Source organism: Mesocricetus auratus, unplaced genomic scaffold, assembly GCF_017639785.1.
Source record: "Mesocricetus auratus isolate SY011 unplaced genomic scaffold, BCM_Maur_2.0 Super-Scaffold_100010, whole genome shotgun sequence".
NCBI lineage: Eukaryota > Metazoa > Chordata > Mammalia > Rodentia > Cricetidae > Mesocricetus > Mesocricetus auratus.
The window spans coordinates 72,610,174-72,631,300 of NW_024429194.1; the positions used below are offsets into that span (position 1 = coordinate 72,610,174).

Genomic DNA, 21,127 nt, shown 5'->3' on the forward strand with positions numbered 1-21,127 from the left:
GTCCACAATGAAGCATGCCTTATCCCCGTCGTGGGCTGTAGGTCTCGAACATTTCTGTTTGGAGTTTGTCCTTAGGATCCTCACCATCCTGCCTATTATCCATCTGTGTTTTCATGTTGTCTGTGTTTCCGTTTGAACCCTCGGCATGTCAATTACTGCTTTAGAATGTTTTGTTTGACCCAACATTCCATCCATGTCTGATTGCTTCTCATATGTGTCCATTCTCTTCCAGGGGTTTTTCTCTGCTTCCGTTTTCCTTTTTTGTTGAAGAAAGGATAAGAGCCACGGCAAGTGAAGAAGGAGTTTCTTTCCAGCTTGATCCTACATCTGTTTAGCCCCAAATAAACACACAGAGACTTATATAAGTATAAATTGTTTGGCCAATGGCTCAGGCTTCTTACTGGCTAGCTCTCTCTTAATTATTAACCCATTACTACTAATCTATGTATTTTTACATGGTCTTATCTTAGCAGAGAATGTCCAGCATCCTATCTTCCCAATAGCTGCATGGCATCTCCTTGGTGGCTTCTCTCTGATCCTCTCCCCACAATTCTCCTGGTCTGGCAGCCCTGCCTATACTTCCTGGCTGCTGGCCAATCAGTGTTTTATTCATCAACCAATAAGAGAAACATGTATACAGATGTACATCCCCCATCAGGCAAGTAGCTCCCTGGCCATGTGGTGGTGATTTGTGGGAGAAGGGAGGTGTATTATTGTCCTAAGATTAGGTGTTGCTCTTATGCAGGACCTAGACACCAGAATTTGAACTTTATCTATTTTCCAGTTCAGCCCAAGAGAACACTCTCACCTTTCTGTGGGACACAATGGCAAGAGGACCTGGAGTTGGGCCCCTTCCCCACCATCTGTGAAGATCAGAGCACTCTGGTGTGTTTTAAAACCGGTTTTCAGGCTGACCAGATGGCTCAGTCAGTAAAGTTCCCCAGAACCCAAGAGAAAATGCTGGATGTGGTGCTGTATACCTGTAATCCCTGAGCTGAGGAAGGGGAAGAAGGACGGAGGCCCAGGCTTGCTGGCTAGCCATCCTAGCTAAGCGGTAAACTCCAGGCCAGTGGGAGAGCCCGTGGTTGGTGATATTCCTGAACACTGATGATACCTGAGGTTGTCCTCTGACATGCACATACACATGTATGCCAACTCTCTCTCTCTCTCTTACACACACACAGAAACACACACACACACACACACACACACAAATTACCGTCGTTATCATGATTATGATGATGATAATTACAGTTTAATTTCCTCATTTCCATGGCAGAAGCAGTAAAAGCAGAACCTCTGTCTGATATTCATTGTCATTACCTGGTAGAGTTCATAGAAATAAATCTCTGAAAAAGCTTGAGGGGGGGTCCCTCTGTGACTGTCTCTCCATAGATTTTAACTCTCTGATTGTTCACATTGATCTCCCAGAAGCATGCTGGTCATCATTGAGCTTTGTCTCTTCATTAGAGCCCACAGAGGTGCATGCTGCGGTGACTTGTGGGTATTGCTCTGACTGGTAACTGAGAAGTGAGTGGTGAGAGGAATGTGGGGGAGGGGAGTGAGGCAGGGTGGGGAGAAGAGCTAACTAGAGCTGAGGATGTTTGAAAAGGCCATATGGAAATGTACTGTTTTGTAAACATGTGTGAAAAAATGTGTGTGTGTGTGTGTGTGAGAGAGAGAGAGAGAGAGAGAGAGAGAGAGAGGGAGGGAGGAGGGAGGGAGAGAGGGAGAGGGAGGGAGGAAAGGGGAGAGAGAGGGAGGAAAGGGGAGAGAGAGGGAGAGAAAGAATGAGAACAACTAGACCCATCTTACTCTCTAGCACCTTGCTGTAATTTCATCTACTTAAGAATCCACACATGGGTGTTCGGTTGGAACATCCAGCTCACCCCTGCATGATCAGGGATGCCCCCTTTCCTCCCCTCCCAACCCTGCCTGCTCAGAGAGTCACCAAACAAAGGAAAGGTGCAAAAAAAAAAAAAAGCCTAGTTCTGCAACTTCCTTCCCTGAATTTGCCTGTTGCCCAAGTCCCACCTGAGCTTTCAGTTTTTGACCATACTTGGGCTCAAACCCAGCTTGTGGCAGACATATCATCACCCCTCACCTATAACCCATAAAATACCCCTGCTTTTGTTTGGGGTTGCAACTCCTCTGGCCCCTGTCTCTGGGACTTGAGGACTTGTCCCAGAGTTGCATTGTTCAAATATACCTGTTATAATTTAATTCTGCTTGATCGGGTTTATTGCATCGGCAGAGAAATGTATTATTTTGGGGATGAGGTGGGGTAGGGTGAGGGGCAGAAAACCTGTTAATGTGTTAGTCCACAGACAGGGTCAGAGTCCTCCTGATCCAGACATCTCTAGGAAGCAGCCCTGTGGATGTTGCTGCATTGGGAAACAAGCTGTTAACACATGAGCTCTGGGGACCATTTCCTACCTGAACCATAATATGAAGCTGTGTGCTTGTTTCAGAACCCCAGAGTTTAGCGGAAGACCTTTGGCATCACTCTGAAAATAAAAGGGACATGTCTGTGTAAACATTTGTGCAATATCAGTAATGAAAGTGCACAGAACTCAGGAGACTAGGAAGGCATTAGCCTGAAAATCTAAAGGAGTTAGAAATGGCCCAATGGGAAGAAACTTTGGAAGTCTATTTCAGTGTAGCAAACAGAATTTTCTCACAAAAAGTGTGCTGAGTGTGGCATATGTGTGAGTAGTGAGTATCTTATCCTGGAGATGGTAAGGCAAAGCGAGATATGCAGTTGGTTGGGATGTTGGTGAGGAAACTCAAAAGGTAGATGGCTAGTTGGGATAGCTGATGTAGGAGTTTGAATAACAACGATCCCCATAGGTTCATGTATTTAAACGCTTAAGGAGTGGCACTATTTGAAAAAATTAGAAGGTGTGGTTTCTTGGAGGAAGTGTTTCACTGCGGGTGGGCTTTGAGGTTTCAGAGAGCCAAGCCAGGCTCAGAGTCACTTCCTATTGCCTGTGAATCGTGGTGTGGACTCTCAGCTTCTCCAGCACCATGTCTGCCCGTGTGCCTCCATGCTCCCGGACAGGACAATAAAGGACAAAGTCTCTGAACCTGTAAGTCAGCCCCAGTTAAATGCTTTCTTTTATAAGAGTTGCCATGGCCATGGCGTCTCTTTACAACAGAAACCCTAACCAACACAGCTAGAAATCAAGATTCTGTGATTTTTTTTTAAAACAAGCTCATTAAACAAAGAGATTTCTTTTCAGAGATTAATGTCATGACTAAATGTAGATCAGCAGAGACAAGATCTCTCTATCTCTCAACCCTGAATCAGTCCTAATATTTATCAGACCCTGTCATTCTTATCTTTTATGAAAACCCACAGTTATCCTATTATACTGACTTCTATTATCTGATTTTTCTCCAATATCATTCTCCTTCAAATGAATTAACTGTCAAATGTGGATTTCTTTTCTTCATTTTCTTTTCCCCTCTCTCCCTCCCTCCCTCCCTCCCTCCCTCCCTCCCTCCTTCCCTCCCTCCCTGCTTCCCTCCCTCCTTCCCTTTCTTCCTTCTTCCTTCCTTTCCTTCCTTTCTCTTCTTCTCTCCTTCCTTTTTAAAAAGAACTTTTCTGAGACTGAGTTTCACAGTAAAAGCCAGGCTGGCCTTGAACTTAGGGCAATCTTTCTCCTCCCTCTGTGTCCTAAGTTCTGTCATGTTTCTCTTAAACATACTTGTGGTTTTGTAAAATAGACACCCACTCTTTGTCCTCATTCGCTGTTATGTAGTTTCTAAAATCCTTGGAATCTTGGGAGGGAAAAGGTGTCTTTTGTTTGCTAGTGGGATGCCTAGTATATGGGGTTCCCTAGTAGCCAAGAGGGGACTTGTTCACCAAAGAAAACAATATGTTAAAGATTTGGGATTTTTTTGTCTCACCCACCAACCTCTGGGGAAGAATGGAGCTTGGGCTATGAGTTGATCCCCAGCTGCAGATGATTTATTCAGTTACCCCTGTGAAATGAAGCAGTTGCAAAATCCCTGAAGGACTGGCTTTGCAGAGGCTCCAGAAAGCTAAACAAGAGGTGTCTCCCTAAGAGAGAGGATAGAATCACCAGGAACCTCCCTCATGGCTTGTCCATGCATCTTTCTGACTTCAGTGTTCCTTTACATCCATTAAAGCAACCTTTCTAATAGGTGGACACACACACACACACACACACACACACACACACACACAATTTTCCCAAGTTCTGTGAATTGCTCCAGCAAAAGTTAAACAAGTTTAGGAGGGAGATGTTGAGAATCTTGGCTTACAGCTAGTTGATGGGAGGCAGAGGTCACAGCCTAGGGTTGATGGTTGTCTTTGTCTTAGTGACTTTTCTATTGTTGTGATAAACATCATGACCAAAAGCAACTTGGGGAGGAAAGGGTTTGTTTCAGTCGACAGCATACAGTTCATTAATGAAGGGATGTCAGGGCAGGAAATCAAGGCAGCAATCAGGAACCGGAACTGAAGCAGGGGCCTTGGAAGGGAGCTGATTACTGGCTTGCTTAATCTTCTTTTTTACACAACCCAGGACCACCTGCCCAGTGGTGGTTGTGCCTCTGAGGAGCTGGGCCCTCCCACAGCCATTGTTAATCAAGAATATACCCTATAGACTTGCTGACAGGCCAATGTTAAAGAGGCATTTTTTTTTTAAATTAAAGATTTTTCTCTTCCCAGATATGTCTGTGTTGGTGTCAAGTTGACAAAAACCAACCAAGCATGCTTTGGAAGGGACAGTTTGGGGAGTCCCAACCATCCACCTGAGGGATCTGATGCCATCACTAAGTAAACAGTGTCAGAACTGAAAGTGATTAGAAGACCCCAGCAGGTGTCTTCTGCCTTACTTGGATGGAGAGTAGGAGAAGATCCCTCCATTAATCATGATCATGGACATTCTGTGTTGAGAGCAAAGAAAAAGAACACTTTGTGGTTTAGTTTTTCCTATCCTCAAATGTCAGACTCTATTTACAGGCTGCTGTTTCGGCTTCTACAGCTATCTTTTCATCACTTTCCTTGGAACACGCAAAAGACTGGTTCCAGCCAGTCTTAGGTTGCTTTTAAACCTCCTTCTGTTGCTTCCAAGAGCTGCTTTGTAATGTGTCATGCAAGCAAACCCCTTGCCAGCTCTGTTTTTCCTTGTCTGTCTGTGTTTTATATATCCAAGCTCCTTGTGTCACTACGTTGCTAATGTCCTCTTTTCCCGGAGCCCTTTTCTGGACATCAGTAGATTTAATACCCACAGGGTTAGATGTGTTCGTTTCCCTTGTTTTTCCTGCTAAAGTGTGTTTTGGGTTCACAACAGGTTCATTATGTCATCTTTCAACACACTTGGTCTTACTTTTCTTCTCCCCCATCCCTGCCTCACTTTGCACCCTCCCACCCCAGCCTCATTCTGACTTTCATACCATCTGCCTACTGCCCTCCCTCCAAACATCATCTGACCCCTCTTGCAACTCTACTATTTTTAATAATGGCAGAAAAGTTAGCTAAAATAGATGCCAAAACAAAGAAAAGCAGTAAGCTCTCATATGAATGTTGTATAAAAACCATCTTGCCAAAACAGGCTTAGAGAATTTGATTTGTTAGCACTGAGAAGGAACGGTCACCTGTCTGCAATTGTCTCTTCGGTTCTTATGCTTTCAATCAGAGCCGGCAATTTGTTTTATTTTAAATTAAAATATACTTACGTCATCCCCTCTCCTCCTCCTCCCTTGAAGCTCTCCCATGTCCTCCTACTCCCTCTCAAATGTGTGCTTCTTATTCTTTAATTGATATCATCACACACATACATTAATTCACATATAAAGACTACTTGCTGAGTCTATTCAGGGTCACTTGTTGGAGTTCATACTGTGTTAATGATATTTTAGTGTGTGAACATGCACAGCTCATGATCTGAGCTTTCCACATCACGATTTTATAGAATATTTGACATGTGAAGAGCTTTTATGTTTCTGGTAGAGTGTGTGTGTTTTGCATGCCTGCACCCCCGTGTGTACATGTATGCAGTACAGAGGCATTTAATGCCTTACTCCATCTCTTTTTACCTTATCCCCTTGAGACAGGGTTTCTTCCCGTGCCTGGAACATGCAAGCATTTGGCTAAGCTGGCAGCCAGCAAACCTTTGGTCTTATCCCACCCCACACCCTCCACAGGGGTTAAAGGTGTAGATGACACTGTGCCTAGCTTCTTTTGTGGGTCTGGGCTCTTAACATTAGTCCTCATGGTTATATACGGTGACTAGTTGCTGAGCAATCACTCCAACCCTCTAGTTTCTAGTATCAATTTTATTATCTCACTGTATGTGCACTGCAAGTCAGAGAAAGGTATTATTGTTATTTGCTAGATTAGATCATAGGTATTTAAAGAGATTAGGGGATGCTATGAAGACTAGAAGAAAAAGACAAAAAAAAAAACATGAACAAAAGCAGTTAGCAAGATGGCTCAGTGGGTAAAAGCACCAGCCACCACGCTTGAAAACCCGAGTTGTCCTCTGACCTCCACTTGTGTTGTGACATATGCTGTACACACATACACACACACACACACACACACACACACACACACACTAAATTTTAAAATATAATTGTAAAAAAGCCTTAAAGGCTGAAAGACGTAGTCTGAACTCCCTCTTGTCTCTTCTGTCACCTAGTCTGGTATTTTTTTATACTCTCCTTTCTCTTGAGATAATTTTATCTGTAATGTTTTAAAAATCAGTTTTAGAATTCACTTCTCTCCCAAACATCTCTTAGTAAAAAACAAAAAACAAAAAACAAAAAAAAACCCATCATGAATTATCATTTGTTTAAGTTTCCTATTCAAGAAAGAAAGAAAGAAAAAGAAAATGCAGCCATTTTAAATTGGAAGCATTTCCCTGGTCCTCAAATCTATTTCCTGGCCAGCTGTTTGCGGTGTGACTGAATCCTACCAGAACTTATTCATTGTCAGCTTGCAGAATATGTCCAGGAAAAGAGTGCATTTTTAGCTGACTAGAGTATTTGAGAGTGAAAACTGAGCAGCCCCATCATAGCCCTCCCTTCTATTTTAATGTCCACATGTCTAGAAGAGCTGTCATTCGTAACCTACTTCAGTAGGGAGTAAGCAGCCTTTGCTTAAGGATTTTAACCTGGTGCCTGGTGGCTGCTAAATCGTGCTGAGGTTATTCTTATCCTGGATGGCATTCATTCTTTGTAACTGCAGTGTCTTCCCTTTCGTTCTGAGGTTTGTTCCTAATGAAATTACATTTCTTTTGTTGGAATAAGGGTGGTAAATAAACTTTGCATGGAAACCAGAATTAAACCTTTGCATATTTTTATGCTGACTATTGCAATAAGAATCACAGACAGATACATAGTTACTTTCTTTGTGTTAAATAAGTGTCTAGTTGCCTTTTTACTCTTACATTTTAAAAAATGAATATGATTATCATAGGCTCTGAGTGTTGGGGGGCGGTGAGGATACATTTTGGCCCTAAGTAAAAAGTTTCTGAAAAATAACAGAATAAAAGGTATTTTTAAAAGCTTTTACTCCAGGCTACTATAATGAAGAAAAAGTGTTCCAAATGTGAACTGATGAAGTACAAAGTAATGAATATTTAATTTGTATAATTTACCAAAGTGCTTTTAGAAATCAGAGCTACATTCTTCATAAACATAATGTTCATTAAGCCTGAACTGTAGCTCACACGCAATTATCATACCGCTCCTGTATCACTTCAGCATCTCTGGGTATTGAGTAAAACCCCTCTGAGACTTTCTCTTGGGGAAAGGGAGGAAAGAAGTAAGCATGCTATGGCCGTGGAGTTTGAATGGCTTCCTTTTGGCGAAGGGAGCCTGGAGGACAGCGGGACTGGGGTGAGGGAAGGGCAGCCAGCACTTGCTGAGGAGCCTGGGGGCTTGCCCAGGGCTACCCAGTCTCCTGCAAAGGCAGTTTGGAAAGAGTAAACAAAAAACCAAATTAGTCTGATGGCTCTGTAGGACACCTTATCACAGTCTTATGTGTAAAAGGAGTGCTACTTGAAATCTGACTGATAAGTTATCAGATCAAACATGGCAGCTTGGAGCAGAAACAGACCTGGATGTGATATGAATTTTAATGGGAGCAGGAACCTAGCTTAGACTTCCAAGCCCAGGACCCTGCTCCTTGTCCTTATGTAATGTCTCAAGAGAGAAATGATGATTTTTTTTCCCCCTCGAGACACATGTTTTCCACTCTCTTTTTAAAAGACTTGGCAGCCAGATTATCATTATCAACAAAGGACTTTAAAAATATATGTTCCAAGGTTTATTTTGGAATACACAAAGAAAGTATAATTTAGCAGCATTTTAACAATGGTTGTGAAATTCAAAGGTCTCTCCTAATAAAGCAGATTTGGCCAAAACAATAAAAATTCTCAGCTTTGAAAACTTTCATTGGCTTTTCTTGTGCCTTGTGGTTTGTCCGTGCTTAGGTGCTCCGGATCTACATGGCTCAACTTTGCAAGAAGCCACCAAATAGTGGTCCAGAGTTCCTGGGCCTTTTCCTACCAGTCTTGGCATAGCATACCAGGGAGAACCTCAGAGCACTTCAGACAGAACAGAGATGGCCTTGTCCTTGGAAAATATTCTGGAGACATGACTTATGCACAAAAGTGCCACCTGAGCAGTGCCACCCGAGCAGTGTAAAGAGTTACAGGATAAAATAAAACTATTAAATATCAAATTAATATGGAAATTATTAGTGCATGTGCCTGCCAAAGATTTCCACTAAAGTGTCTAAAGAAAGATGATTTTGACAAATGCTACTTTTTGTGAATAAAAATATGCATTTGGTGTTTTGTCTGTCCTTTGCTCAGAAAAAGGTAAACCGCCTTTGAATTGAGTCACCCTTTCTGGATTCCAGCTTTCCACCAGAACTGTCAGTTAGCTGGAAACATTTGGTGACAGCTGGCTAGTATGGCCTAGAGGGAGGCCTGCCTTCTTGATTGTAGGTCCTGGCTCAGTAGAGGGAGACTGTCTCAGGAGAGTGCTTTAGCAACTGTAGGTTATCATTGAAGATGTCTATTGGCAGGAATCTTTCATTTGGCTTGTTGTTGGGAGAAGCAGAAAAATTCTGGTTCATTTCAGATCATAAGCAAACTTCTAAGTAAAACAGCTAAAGCAGGTGTATCACTGGGTCTGGTAGAGTATTAGAAGCCATACAGTCAAAGGAGTATGGATTTCATTGCTATGCAAAGCAAGAAAATGCTCACTTCAGACAATTACTCAATAATGTTTAGACCCTCTCAACTTCTGCACAAGTAGAGGAAACTTAAAAGAATATAAAGGTATTCAATGTAAAGCATTAGTTGAGAGCACCTCACAGTCACATGACAGTGTAGGGGAACAAGGTATGAGATCTATGTGTTGTTACATTGTGTGAGTGAGTGAGATTGCAGAGAGAGAGACAGAGAGAGAGAGAGAGAGAGAGAGAGAGAGAGGAGGGTAGGGATGGAGGGAGGGAGGGAGAGGGAGCAGGAGAGGGGGAGGGGGAGGGAAAGGGAGAAGGAGAGGGGGAGGGGGAGGGAAAGGGAGAAGGAGAGGGGGAGGGGGAGGGAAAGGGAGAAGGAGAGGGAGAGAGGGAGGGAAAGGGAGCAGGAGAGGGAGAGGGGGAGGGGGAGGGAAAGGGGGGAGGGAAGGAGAGAGAGAGAGAGAGAGAGAGAGAGAGAGAGAGAGAGAGAGAGAGAGAGAGAGAGAGAGAGAGAGAGAGAAAGAAAGCTCCAAAGAAAAAGGACGTATGAGGAGTGAGCTGATTTCAGACAAGTTGCTAACAAATGGAGGATATCGAGAGAGCTCATGTTTGGGCAGCATTCCTTTTCTTTAATACATAGGAGGTAGAAACTCTTTGTTGAAAGAGAAAGTAGGGAAATTTATATCAGAAATTGAATGAAGGGATGTGATATTTTGTTTTTGATCTAACAAATAAAGCTTGCCTGAAGTTCCGAGTGCAAAGGTAGCCACACTAGTCAGCCATACAGGCCAGGTGGTGGTGGCACATACTTTAATGCCAACAGCCACACTAGTTAGCCATAGAAGCTGGGAGGTGGTGTTGCACACCTTTAACCCCAGAGCTGGAGAGGCCTATAAGGCGGGTGGAGACAGGAGTGCAGTATATTCAGTCTTCAGTTACACTGAGGACAGGATTGCCTCAGCCTTGGTACAGATAAGAACTCTCTAGTAGTTGACTGCTTTGCTTTTCTGTTCTTCAGTTTGAACCCCAATATCTCTCTCCGGGTTTTTATCATTTGTGCTACAAAGGGAGAGTTGGCTAGAGATAGTGTTGGTAGGTCAGCTAAGTCCCTGGATGATTGCTGTACATGCTGGCACCATTGTACAACATCTAAAAATTCTCAGCAGTAAATATGGAGGGAGAAGTGGTATGATTGGCATTATTCAAGACTAGAATGTCTATTGTGGACATTTTCAGGGTCTAGGTAAACTTAAAAATACCAAATAGCAAACACTGACACATGTATATGGTGCATGGGAAAAAGAAAAGATGTTTTGAGGCAAAATTAAGGTGGTCTGGTGCATATTTCTGACATTCATATCTCTGGATTCTGTAATTGGATGTTCCTCCCGCACCTGCCAGTTCCCAAATAACCACTCAGAGGCTGAATATGAATTGTAATGCTCAGCCAATAGCTTAGTCTTCTTACTAGTTAACTCCTACAACTTAAATTAACCCATTTCTATTCATCTACATTTTACCACGTGGCTCGTGGCTTTTACCTCTATCCCATTTTCTATGTTTGACTGGTTCTGCATCTGACTGTTGACTCTAAACTCTTTCCTCCTCCTTCCCATCATCCTTAGTTTGGTTGACCTGCCTAAACTGCCTGCCTGGCTACTGGGTAAAATCAATGTTTTATTAAACCAATTCAAGTGACAAATCTTTACTGTCTATAAGGATTATTCCACAGCAGGAATGGCTGTACTTGCAATTTCATGGTTTTATTTAATAGAATCATGTTTTTGTTTGTTTTGTTTTTCAAAACAGGGTTTCTCTGTGTAGCCCTAACTGATCAGGAACCCTTTGTAGAGCAGGCTGGCCTCTGACTCACAGAGTTGTACCTGCCTCTGCCTCCTGGGTGCTGGGAGCAGAGATGTGCACCACTGCTGCCCAGTGGGAAAGAGTGGTTTTAAATTTTAAAACATTGGTAATTTACCTTCTATTATATTTAATGTAGAACACAGGCTTGGGGCTGTTTGCCTGTTACTGTAACTACTTCTAAGTGATTTTTCTTCTCTTGTACAGATAGTTCACATATAATAAATCATATCACATATTGTGCATATAGTCTAAATAGGAGAGAACAGAGATTTCACATGGCCTATCCTGACTGGTTTTGCTTCTGGAGCATCAGTAATTCTTTGCCATGATAAGGTATGTTTTCCTCCCTAGACTTCATCTCAGATGCTTAAAGGATATGCAAAGTTCCTTTTGGGAGATACTCAACATCTGATACTCAAATATGACTTTAATGTCTATGTAACTCTAGTCTTAGCAGTTGTAGAAATGTAACATCATGGTGTGGAAATTATTGACCAACCTTGATGCCTATTTATTCTTGAAACAGGAGCCCTGCTTTTCCTGCATTCTCTGTTTAATCCCACACCACTTATATACCAGGTCAATAAAAAATAAGGGGACAAGTCGCTGGTGGTATGGGGCCATAATCAAGACTGCAAAACTTAACTATAGGCATTTGAAACAACTATTTAGAAGCTTAAGACTATAGAAGACTCCTAAAACATAAAAAGAATTTAAATGGAATAACGGTATAATGGGAGGGGGGTGCTTCTTCTTCTTCATAGATCCCTGAGCCTTGGACATTCCATTTAGGACTGAGGATTCTGAAGTCCTTATTCAGTTGTGGGTTTCCCTGTTAATTGTCATCTACTGCCAAAGAAGCTCTTGCTAAGGCTTCAAGTACTATATTGAATAGATGTGGAGAGAGTGGAAAACCTTGTCCTATTCCCAATTTCAATAGAAATGCTTCTAATTTCTCCATATTTAGGTTGATATTCCTGTGGGATTGCTGCAATTTGCCTTTATTATGTTGATATATGTCTCTTGTATCTCTTCTCCAGGACTTTCATTATAAAGGGATGTTGGATTTTGTCAAAGGCCTTTTCTGCATCTAATGAGATGATAATGTGAGTTTTATTTTAATCTGTTTATGTGGTGGGTTATGTTTATCCATTTATGTATGTTAAACCATCCCTGTATCTATAGAATGAAGTCTACTTAGTTATGGTGGATCTTTTTGATATATTCTTGGATTCAATTTACAAGAATTTTATTGAGAATTTTTTCATCTATGTTCATAAGGGGTATTTGTGATTTTCTTTCTTTGTTGGGCTTTTGTGTGGTTTAGGTATCAGGGTACTTGTCTCATAAAAATAATTAGTATATGTCTTAAGTTTCTATATTATGGAATAATTAGAGGAGTACTGGTGTTAATTCTTTTTTGAAAGTCTTATATAATTTTGTACAGAATCTGTCTGGCCTGGGGCTTTGGGGATTTGGAGATTTTCAATAACTGTTTCTACTTCATTAGGGTTTATTGTTCTGTTTAAATTACATAATGATCTTGATTTAACTTTGTAATATATATATATACACACATACATACACATACACACAATACACACACACACACATACACACACACACAAATCCATCCATTACTTTACCAGTTTGCTGGAGTATATAGACTTTTAGAGTATGTCCTTATTATTTGTGGGAACACCAGACCTTGAGCAGAGACCCACTTCCCCTTCTGCCTGGGAGTAGGCAGCTGTAAGACAATGTTTAGTAAAAACATGTTTACTAAAACGATACAATAAGTTCCTGGGAAAGGCCTTCCCACGGAAACCGCCCTGACCTCGACCTTGTCCAAAGACTAACCGCACCTTCAAAAACCCACACACATCCACCTCTGGTGTCAGAGCAGAACCAGCCAGGGGAGAGGAGAGAGCAGAAGCTTCTCTGGTGGGAGCTTTTCTTAGGAGGTTTTCTTGAACCTTTTTGGAGCCTGTTTAAAGTTTTCTTTATATCATTGAACGAGTCTCTGTGTTGTCAATCCCCAACACCCTCCGCACGTTCTCGGACACAGGCCGCGCAGCAGACGTGACAATTGGAGGTCCCACTGAGATCGTGAAAGCGAGGTAAGTGGACGGGGTTAAGAAAATATGGGGAATAGTTCCGGGAAGCTAGAATCATTGCAGTATCAACTAAAAAAGTTACTTAAAGAACATGGGACTGCAGTCAAGTCTAAAACCCTAGAAGGCTTTCTAAAATCGATCGAACGAGCCAGTCCATGGTTCATTACTGGGGGAAGCTTAAATATTCCAGATTGGGAGGAGGTTCACGTGATCTTCATAGACTTTTACGAAAAGAGGGATCTGAGTCCTTGCCCCCTACGACATTCTCCTTATGGAGATTAGTGAGGGGACCACTTTTGACAGATAAGGTTCGTCACCGCCAGGTAGTTCAGGACACAAAAGAGGCTTTTTTAGAGTTACAAGAGACTGAGACTCAAGCCTCCTTGAGTTCAGGGGCAGAGAGTGATGATGAAGAGACCGTGACAGAAACTAGAGGCTCCATTGTTAGTGAGGATGAGGAGGAGTCTCTTAGTAACAACAAAAAAACAGGTAGACATCTCCGGGCGCGACCCAAAAAGAAGGACTCTGGTCAGAATCGGTTATATCCTTCTCTATCAGACTTAGAAAATGGAAGTAGCTCAGACTCAGACTCGTCACAGTCTGAAAAGGAATGGTTACTTGCTGAGATCGCGGCCCTTAAAAAAGAACTAAAAAAGATTCTAATTAAGGAAAGACAGGACAGGGAGAGAAACCCTTCCCCATACTCTGAAAAAAGGGACTCCTCCTATGAGATAACCCAGTCCTTCTCGGACCTGGAGGGAAGACCCAGAGGAGGGGTCCAATGCTGCCCGGTGGTGGCCCCAGTAATGGAAGTTCCAGATCCGAACAATTCTGGACAGGTCATTCGGCGTCATAACCCTTTAAATTTTAAGGATATAAAACAACTTAAAGAGGCAACTTTAAATTATGGAGCACAGGCTCCCTTTACACTTTCCTTAATGGAATCTTTTGCGTCTCTTAATTTGACACCTGGCGATTGGCAGCAGCTTTGCAGAGCAGCTCTGTCAGGGGGAGATTATTTGATTTGGAGAGGTGAGTTTCAGGAAAGATGCAGCCAGACAGCCCAAAGAAATGCACAGGCCGGACAGCCCCAGAGAAATGTGGAGATGCTTACAGGGAGTGGTCAATACGCCACCATTCAGCAGCAAATGCAATATGACATTGCAGTCTATTCTATGCCCAAGTGGCAGCAGCGGCCCAAGGGGCTTGGAAAGCATTGCCTTCCAAGGAAGGAGGGGATCATCTGTCCAAAATCCTTCAAAGACCTTCTGAACCTTTTCAAGACTTCGTAGACCGTCTCAGTCAGGTAGCAGAAAGAATATTTGGGGGCATTGGGCCTGCGATGCCAGTCATAAAGCAGATGGCATTTGAAAATGCAAATAAATATTGTAAGGAAGCCCTTCGCCCCTATCGCAATAAAAGTCTAAATGACTATATCCGGATCTGTAGGGACATTGATGGGAACTTCATCCAGGGCCAAGTGTTAGCTGCTGCTATTCGGCCCCAAGTGGGGAAAGAAAGACCTACTCTGGGAGGGAGAAAAACATGTTTTAGCTGCGGTAGGGAGGGACACTTCCGTAGAGAGTGCCCTCAAAATAGTACTACGGGTCTCAAGAGACCTGGTTTATGCCCCCGTTGTCGAAGGGGATATCATTGGGCCAATAACTGCTACTCTAAAACTGACAGGGAGGGAAATTTCCTTTCTGCTAATAATAATCAGGGAAACGGGAGGAGGGCCCCACCCCAGGGCCCCAAAACCAATGTGTACGGGGCAATGACCCCTGCTCTGGGCAGTGGCAGGACTCATTTTCTCCCCCAGAGCAACCCCTTCATATCTCAGACCTCCTTAGAGCCACCTCGGGGAGTGCAGGATTGGACCTCGCTCCCTCTGCCCGGGCAATCCTAACACTGGAAATGGGGATCCAGGCCCTCCCTACTAGGGTGCATGGGCCATTGCCCCCAGGCACGGTCGGACTACTTTTGGGACGGTCCAGTACTATTCTTCGAGGCATCCAGGTACACCCCGGTGTTATAGACCAGGATAGTGAGGGGGAGATTAAAATAATGACATCAGTGGGCAGTGGGGTTGTTGCCATCCCTGCAGGAGAACGGATTGCTCAGATACTCCTTCTCCCTACAGCTCCTTGTGAGGCTAGAAAAATTAAAGAGAAAAGGGGCAACCAAGGTTTTGGAAGTACCGGCCCGGCAGCATTTTGGGTAGCCACTATGGAGAACCGCCCCCAGCTTACATTAAAGATAGAAGGCAAGTCCTTTAGGGGTGTCTTAGATTCTGGGGCAGATTTTTCTGTCCTCTCAGATAAATTCTGGCCCCCCGCCTGGCCGAAAGAGGAAGGGACAGTGACCCTCCAGGGAATAGGACAGGCTGTGCCCCAAAAAGACCTCAGAATCCTAAAGTGGCAAGACTCTGAGGGCCACACAGGGCTTTTCCAGCCATATGTTTTGCCTGGCCTCCCTAATAACCTCTGGGGACGGGACCTCATGCAAGAAATGGGAGTGGTCCTCACCACCCAGGCACCCAAGTCCAAAAGCAGGGGCCCCCAGATGATGCAAGGGAGGGGCTGGAGCCCGGGGAGGGAACTAGGTAAACTAGAACAGGGAGAGGTTTGCTCTGTGACATCCCTCCCTTTGGAGACCAGGGCCCCAGGGGATAGGAAGGGTTTTGGCCATTTTTGATGAGGGTCACTGTTGCGCCGCCAGCCCCCATACCCATCACATGGCTATCAGATGATCCGGTATGGGTGGAACAGTGGCCCTTACCAGCGGAGAAACTAAGGGCGGCTCACCAGCTAGTTCAAGAACAATTGGAGGCAGGTCATTTGGTTCCTTCCACGTCCCCTTGGAATACCCCTATATTTGTAATAAAAAATCTTCAGGGAAATGGAGGTTACTACAAGACTTGAGGGCCGTGAATGCGACCATGCAGCCTATGGGGGCTCTGCAGCCTGGCTTGCCCGTGCCTGTGGCCATTCCTAAAGACTGTCATTTGATTGTTATTGATTTGAAGGATTGCTTCTTTTCTATTCCCTTGCATTCTCAAGATAGTCCTCGGTTTGCATTTAGCCTTCCTGCGATTAACTTTAGGGAGCCTGCCCTTCGCTTCCAATGGGTTGTGCTCCCCCAAGGGATGGCTAATAGTCCAACTATATGCCAGATTTATGTAGCTGCCTGTTTAGATCCCCTCAGACGTAAGTTCCCTGATCTTTACATTATCCACTACATGGATGATATTCTTTTGGCCGCGGCCGAAGAAAGACAATGTTACATAGCCTTTGCAGAGCTACAGGAACTTCTGGAGGCTCATGGATTTATTTTGGCTCCTGAAAAGATCCAAAAGAGACCCCCTTATACTTATTTGGGTCATCAAATTCAACAAACTGGCCTCCGGCCACAAAGACTCCAAATTGATTGTTCAAATTTAAAAACACTTCATGATTGGCAGAGATTCTTGGGAGAGGTGCAATGGTTTCACCCTTCTCTTTCTATTAAAACAGGGGCTCTTAAAGCGCTTTATGATATTCTTCCTGGAGATCCTGCTCCAACTTCCCCTAGACAGATTACCCCAGAGACCAGGGAAGCCCTACAATTGTTGTTAAGAAGTATAGAGCAAGCCCACCTTTGGCGTATAGATTATGGGCAGCCCCTTGTTCTGGTTGTACTTTCATCTAGCTTTTTGCCCACTGCCGTGTTTTGGCAGACTGGTCCTATTTATTGGGTACATTTGTCAGCCTCCCCTAAGAAGGTAGTGACCCCTTACTATGATCTCATTTTACAATTGTTGTGGAAGGCGCACAAGTTTAGCATTCAAACCTTTGGAAAGAGTCCTGATAAAATTATCCTTCCTTATGGTAAGGAGGAGGTGGAACATCTACAGATCTTCCATGATGGGTGGACCCTGTTTATTACATCTACAGGCGCCCAGTTTGATAACAATTATCCCAATAGCCCCTTGATGTCTTTTTTTAAACAACACCCTGTGATCTTTCCCAAGATTTTAAAGGAGAACCCTCTAGTTGGAGCTCGCTCAGTCTTTACAGACGGCTCCTCCAAGGGTTTTGCGGTGGTGGTTTCTTCTCAGGTACGGAAGAGGGTACCCATAGGGCAGATGTCAGCACAAGCTGCCGAGTTGTTTGCATGCTTGATGGCTTTCCAAATGTTTGAGGGAGAGCCCTTTAATTTATATACTGATAGTGTTTATGTTGCCAACATTGTTAGACCTTTAGAAACTTCTCCATATGTTCTTCCAACCTCCTAGGTTCGTTCCTTATTAGTTCAGCTCCAACATCTTATTTGGCAGCGCATCCACCCTGCTTATGTGGGATTTATTCGTGCACATACTAACCTTCCAGGACCCCTTGCCCAGGGCAATGAAATTGCTGACTCCTTGACCCGCCCTAGGGTCTTATTTACTCAGGAGCAGCTTGCCCACCAGCTCCATGAGCGGTATCATCTAAATGCCCGCTCCATTAAATTTCACACTGGGTGCCCCTTATCCATAGCTACACAGATTACCTCTCAGTGCCCTGATTATGCCCCTTATCATAATTCTCCCAATGAGGGGGTAAATCCCCGGGGCCTCAGGGCCAACCATCTCTGGCAAATGGATGTCACTCACCTGCCGCAGGCAGGGAAATTAAAATATATGCATGTCTCTGTGGATACGTATTCTAAACTGATTTTTGCCTCTCTCCACTCAGGAGAGAAGATTAAAGATGTTATTTCTCATTGCCTGCAGGCCTTTGCCTACATGGGCGTACCCGACGCCCTAAAAACGGACAATGGCCCTGCCTATGCCAGCAATCGCTTTGCTGCCTTTTGCAGGGAACATCACATTGTCCATTCTTTTGGTATTCCTCACAACCCCACGGGACAGGCTATTGTGGAGCGCACCCATGCCACTCTCAAACAGTATTTTAAGAAAATAAAAAAGGGGGAGTATGTTACCTCCCCCAATATTCAGTTATCCACCATACTTTACATTTTAAATTTTTTGACTGTAGATCGTAATAATTTGTCTGCTATGGAGAGACATTGGAACAAACCCTCCCAGTCCTTGGGATGGGTCAGATGGAAGGATTTGATTACAGGAAAATGGCAGCCACCCACTCCCCTACTAGCTAGGGTCCGAGGGGCTGTTTGTGTTTTCCCTCCAGGAAGTGAGAAGCCCATTTGGATCCCCGAACGGTGCATCAGGCATGTCGACCCCAATACTACTCCGGATACTAGTAATGCTCACCATGATAAAGATGATCCAACCATTGCTGAACACTCAGGTAAGGGAAATATGGGCGTTGGTGAGGATTCCCCCCCCATGTTAATGCCAGTTAGTCATTCCAGCTCCCTGTTCATCAATTTTTATAACACCAATAATACATTGGAAGCGGCTGCTGCCAATGAGATTAAAAAGTCAGAAACTAGACATTCTGAGTTTCCCCCTCCTAAGCCTGATACCAGGGTCAGGAATCCAAGAGATTCCCAGCGGCATACGCTTTTAATCCCAACACACCTTTATGCAAGTCCCAGGACAGCCTCCAAACAATACAGAGAAACCCTGACTCAAAAAAAAAAATTGGTACTGGTATTAATTAAAGAAAAAGACAAAGACAAAGGTATATGGAATGGAAAATTTTGTTTACATTTAAGTTCTATTTTGTGAGTCATCTCTAAAAACTTTTGGCCAAAAGCCTGGCCTCTCTACCTTGCATCTACAGAGTTACAAGGAGTAGGTACGGCTGTACCCCACGACTGTAGCTCAAATGGAAGAATGATAAAAACATATAGGACTTTTTAACCTTTTTAGTTCAAGGATTGGCTGGAGTTGTTCTTTTACATAGATTTCAATTAAGGAAGCTTCATTGCAACAGACTAATCATGACCTAGGGAAAAAGGATGACTGAAAGATGCATGTATGTTCTGATGTATGGTGTGGCCACACCGGTATGTATGAAATGTGATTGCGAATGTGTGAGTGTGAACTGCTTATATGATTAAAAGGGTACTTAAATCCCTTCAAAAATAGTTAAGAAGCTACCTAGATTGTGTTAAATATAGCCAAAAGGAACATCCAGCCAGTCTGTTAATGTTTTAACAGAAAAATTTAAGATACAAATGAGGCCTTGTCAGCTAGTGAGAGTTCTACAGGTTAGATTGGGAAAGACTGCTCACAGACTTCAAATAATTTTCAAAAGTTATTTAGTAAGCCCAATTTACATAGATAGTTAACCAAGGAGGGTAGACAAATCCTTCTACTGTTATGGTCCAGCTTCAACAGTTCAAAAAAGAAAATTTTTTTAGAAAATAAAAAAGGGGGAATAATGCCCCCAGTCCCCACATGACTCATCAAATAATACACTCCTCATTTAAAAATTTTATAATGTGAATGCCAGTGAGCTTCAGATAGATTCTGGCATGATGGAACTTGAGCAACCATTGCTCAGGTCAAATGGAGACATCCATACACTAGACAGTGGAGAAGACCCTAATTTGGGGTCGAGGGCATGTTTGTGTTTTCTTGCAGGAAAAGAATAAAGCTTCGGCAACTGTCAGACCATTTAGTGAGATGCATGGAGCAGAGAAAAACTGGACCTGAGACCATGGGAGCCTACCTAAGCCAGTTTGAGTGAGATCTCCTAAATCAGTGTTCCTGATTCTTGATGTCATCGAATCTAGAGCCCAAGAAAGAAAGAAAACAGTCGGTTCGAGATTTCCAGTTTCTCAACAGACCTGCTGCATCAACCTTCCGGACCCATGAGTTTTCATCATGAAGCCAACAGAGAAAAAAGGACCCATTTAAAGCATTTGGACATTGGTATGGACTATGATGAGTGGCAAAAGCCTCTTTTCAGTATTTGAACAGGACATGGTCACTTGAAATATCAGACTTGATGGTTCCTGTTTCTAGAATCACGACTAGGCCATTGTATTTTTCTGGAGAAATGCAACTTGTCCTAATGCGACAACTATTGTTCATATTTTTCATAATGCTACATGTGTAACATCAATGATTGTGCCCAATGTATCTGTGCAAGTGCACTTTCTAAATGCTTTCCTGAGCAGATCTTGAAACGATTGGAAACTTTATCAAATTGTAAATGTTAATCACATGCGGCTTACCCTTGTAACAGACGAAGGCTGGTAGAATGTTATGGCCCAGATCTGGTGATGGGTATGGTAATGGAGAGGCGCTATGTCAATGGGAGTCCTGGAAATGGTGGCAGTGGCGGTAGGCATTCTGGCTTTATGCCGAGCTCAAACGTGCCTTGTTCCAGAGACAAGAGATCCGTAACCAAGTATTGCTTAGCTTAGCCCATGGCAATCCCGATAGCCATGAAGGTTGGTTACAGATGATTTAAGGTTGGGGTATCTCCGATGATGGGCAACCTGTGGGGAAGACCCCTCCCACCTAAAACAGGGGTTCAAGGTCCCCCAAAGACGGGAAAGGGAGGTTGACCCTACTTGACCTAAGCCAGGAGTGCCTCATTTGAAAATAAAAAGGGGTGAATTGTGGGAATACCAGACCTTGAGCAGAGACCCACTTCCCCTTCTGCCTGGGAGTAGGCAGCTGTAAGACAATGTTTAGTAAAAACATGTTTACTCAAAACGATACAATAAGTTCCTGGGAAAGGCCTTCCCACGGAAACCGCCCTGACCTCGACCTTGTCCAAAGACTAACCGCACCTTCAAAAACCCACACACATCCACCTCTGGTGTCAGAGCAGAACCAGCCAGGGGAGAGGAGAGAGCAGAAGCTTCTCTGGTGGGAGCTTTTCTTAGGAGGTTTTCTTGAACCTTTTTGGAGCCTGTTTAAAGTTTTCTTTATATCATTGAACGAGTCTCTGTGTTGTCAATCCCCGACACCCTCCGCACGTTCTCGGACACAGGCCACGCAGCAAACGTGACA

At 43.6% G+C, this 21,127-nt stretch overlaps 2 long non-coding RNA genes across 2 annotated transcripts in view; one reads left to right on the forward strand and one right to left on the reverse strand.

Moving 5' to 3' along the window:
- Positions 1-353, forward strand: part of LOC110340382 — a 31,043-nt gene extending 30,690 nt beyond the window's left edge. Inside the window, exon 4 of the long non-coding RNA XR_005880038.1 lies at positions 233-353. This is a non-coding gene — a long non-coding RNA (uncharacterized LOC110340382). The remainder of the gene's footprint in view (positions 1-232) is intronic.
- The window catches only part of LOC121142901, a 40,817-nt gene that overhangs the window by 11,546 nt on the left and 8,144 nt on the right, over positions 1-21,127 (reverse strand). The gene's annotated exons all lie outside the window — the stretch shown is intronic.